The sequence below is a fragment of the Magnolia sinica genome, chromosome 16 (assembly GCF_029962835.1).
Source record: "Magnolia sinica isolate HGM2019 chromosome 16, MsV1, whole genome shotgun sequence".
Classification (NCBI taxonomy): Eukaryota; Viridiplantae; Streptophyta; class Magnoliopsida; order Magnoliales; family Magnoliaceae; genus Magnolia; species Magnolia sinica.
In genome coordinates this window covers 5,225,560-5,229,063 of record NC_080588.1, presented here as the reverse complement: position 1 = coordinate 5,229,063, position 3,504 = coordinate 5,225,560, and the positions used below count along the sequence as shown (strand labels likewise).

Genomic DNA, 3,504 nt, shown 5'->3' with positions numbered 1-3,504 from the left:
AACTCTGTTCATGTTGCGGAAGTTAGTGGGCCCCACACATCAGTCATTTAAAGGATCTGGACCGTCCATTGTGTCCAGAGGGGGGGTTTAACTCTCACCTAGCTCTCCTTTTGGTCTCATGCATGTACAGACAGGTAGATTAGCGTTCGAACGTAAGATGGATGGTGGAAGAAAAACGTCAGTGGAACACGTCAACAACAATCCAAAACCATCCATTCCTAACTGGTTTTTGGCCAGGAATTCAATGGACGGGGTGGATTTTATCAAAAACATCACTGTGGGGTCCACCAAACATCACAGCGCCGACGCGGAAGCTCTGTTCGCAACAGAGGCTGCGGGTGATCGCTGTGGGCCCTACTCATCGTCCATATAGTTAATCAGAACCATCCATTTGAATTATAAGAGGATTTATATGAAGATCTAATTGATCTAAGTTTAAAACATGATGGACAGAAGGTGAAAAATGAATGGATGACAGAACTATGTTACATGAAACGTTATGTGGGCCACACCAAATCTGAGCCGAATCAATCCATATCTGATAGAAATTCTGACGTGAAACTACTGGATGGAGTGGATTTTCTTGCTAGCATTGATTGTGGGCTCACCAATCATCACACAAGAAGGAATTACGTAAGAACAGAGTTGCTTGTTACGCACTCTACCGACCTAGCCACCGTCAGTACATGATATAAGAGAGAAAAGAAAGAGGGAGAAGGGGAGCATCTGGGACGTGGAGTGCAAACGTGGAAGCGAATTTTGAAGCTGGTTTCCATGAGTTCTTTTCTTCCTTTTTCTTTTTCTTTTTGTTTATTTCTTTCCTTTCATGTTTTTCATTGGTTTTAGCATGACTATGCTAGGCTAAACCTCTTCGCTAGGGCTAAGAGGTGAAGCTTGTGGCATGATGGGTAGTGTTTTACTAGTTTGATTCATGTTATGAACTGATTTGATTCTGGTTTGATTATTAAGGAATGCCTTTCGTTGTTAATGGTTTGTTGTGACTGAAATTACAATAGATCTGCGATGGCTTGAGTATTTCCTTTTTCCTCTTTGTGATTATGAAGTCAGGAAGCTCTGTTGTTTACTATCGTCTCCTGGGCATGGTTAGATGATGACACCCTTCCTACCGTTCATACATCACTCAGATTGACCGTGAATTGGTTTAATTCTGTTGTTTGCTTTGTCTCATGGGCATGCTTTTGTGATGGAATCCATTCTAATTTACACCTATCTGATCTCTAGAAAACTAGATTAAATGAAGTTCGGAATTGATTTTCAGGTTATATATCTTCCAACTGGATGAAGATGGGACTCAAAGTCCGGTTGAGTTCATGAATCGACCGTAAATCTCCCTGATCTCTACAAGTGGATACTCTGAATCCCTAGTTTCCTTCCTCTGAATTCCTTAAGTTTTAGATTAGTATTTCACTATTATTCCTCAAAATCATTCGATTTAGATTTCATCTTAATCTAGTTCTAATTCTAGTGAGTTTCAGATTATGTATAGGTTTCAGTCCCTTGGGATTCGACCTCGGTCTCACCGAGTTTATTAGTACATCACAACCCTATACTTGGGGAGTGAACAAGTTTTTGGTGCCGTTGCCAGGGATTGACGGTTTCGTTTTCTGAAATTAACTAGTTTTAGGATTATGTTTTTTTTAGAATTTTATAACTTTAGGTTTAGAACTTTCCTACTTATTTTTAGAAACTCTCTAATTTTAGGTTTTATTTTCTCCTTTTAAAAATTTTCTAATTCTAGTATTTTTCTATTTTTAAGAACTAGTTTATTTTTAGAAACTTTCCTCTTTTGTTTTTGGATACTAAGTTAGTTATTTCCCTTTTTAGAAATTCTTTCTAATTTTAGAAACTAACCCAACTTTCCCGTTTTGTAGGATTCTGAGATAGGTTTCTAAATTGGTAATTTTTTTCTTAATTTCTTCCTTGCTATTTCTAGATTAGGATTTGTTTTCTTTTTTTAGCAAGTTTCTAATTCTAACTCTTTTAGAATCTTACTTTGTTTGTTAATTTATTTTTAGAAATTTTCTACTTGTAGACTTTTTGTTTAGAAACTAACCTTCCTATTTTGTAGGCTTTTAAGATAGAAATTTCTAATTCGGTAAGCTTTTTCTCTACTTTCTATTTTTCAGGTCTCTTTTAGTAATTTACTTTCTAGTTTAGGACTTTCCTAATTTATTTTAGAAATTTTCACTTTCTTTTAGGAATTTCTTCTTTTAAAAACTAGTTTACTTCTATCTTTCTTTTTAAGGATTTTCTAATTTTAGTCCTTCTCTTTTTGGAATCTAACTTATTTTGTTTTGTTTTGCAGGTTTTTAACTTAGGGACTCCAATTTGGTATATTCTTTCTAACCTTCTTTTTCTAGATTTTTATTTCCTTTCTTAGGATTAGGTTTCGAATTTGATTGAGGGCTGCGAGTGTTTCATGCCCAAGTGGGCTCGTGACAACACTCGACGTCTCTTGACTGAAGGAGGATTAGTTAAGGGGTTGACCATCCATCGCAGGACTAGACACCACTCGAAATCCCCTAAGTTAATTGAAGTGATGGCTGAAAACCAACCTCTTCTTCCCCAACTAGGGTGGAGAACATTCAGGATGAGAATGAGGTGCATCAAGCACCCCTGCCTCATATTTTACGAGATTATTTACAACCAGCGGGGGTGAGTACGCCCTCATGCATGATTTTTCCTGAAAATACAGGACATATGGACATCAAGCCAGGGGTTATCCCACTCCTTCCTAAGTTCCATGGGCTTGAATCTGAAGAACCATATTTACATTTGAAAGAGTTTGATGAGATCATATCCACTTTATATTTTCAAAATGTGTCTGAGGACACAGTCAAGCTGAAACTCTTTCCTTTTTCCTTGAAGGAGAAGGCTAAGACGTGGTTACATTCACTACATCCTAAATCTATTGGCACATGGAATGATATGCAGAGGGAATTTATAAAGAAATTTTTTCCACATCATAAAATGATTACCCTTAGAAAAGCAATCATGAACTTCACCCAAAAGGAGGATGAAACATTTTACCAATGTTGGGAAAGGTTTAAGGATTTGGTCAGTTCATACCCACAACACGGCTTTGAAACGTAGCGCATTACAAATTTTTTCTACGATAGACTGACATCTTCCATGCGCCAAATGGTCGAGATAATGTGTAATGGAGAATTCATTAATAAAAATGTTGACGAGGTCTTGCTGAAAAAACACAATCATGGGACTATTACCCAAAATCAAACACCACGTCTAGGCCGACTCAATCTAAGGAGAAAGGTGGATTGTATCTCTTGAAAGAAGAGGATAATCTCAAGTATAAAGTGACTACACTCATAAGAAAATTTGAGGCCATGGAAGGAAAGAAGGATAAGGTTAATGAAAGCGTTTGCGGCATCTGTGATTGCAACATTCATACAACTAAAAATTGTCCTATAATACCCGCCTTTCGAGAAATGTTGAATGAACAATCCAATGCCGTAAATACTT

At 37.0% G+C, this 3,504-nt stretch overlaps 1 non-coding gene across 1 annotated transcript; it reads right to left on the bottom strand.

Moving 5' to 3' along the window:
- Window positions 1-2,997: 2,997 nt before the first annotated feature.
- Window positions 2,998-3,104, bottom strand: LOC131230075 (small nucleolar RNA R71). Its single transcript, XR_009163801.1, has one exon. It is a non-coding gene; the product is annotated as a small nucleolar RNA R71 (small nucleolar RNA).
- Window positions 3,105-3,504: the final 400 nt, after the last annotated feature.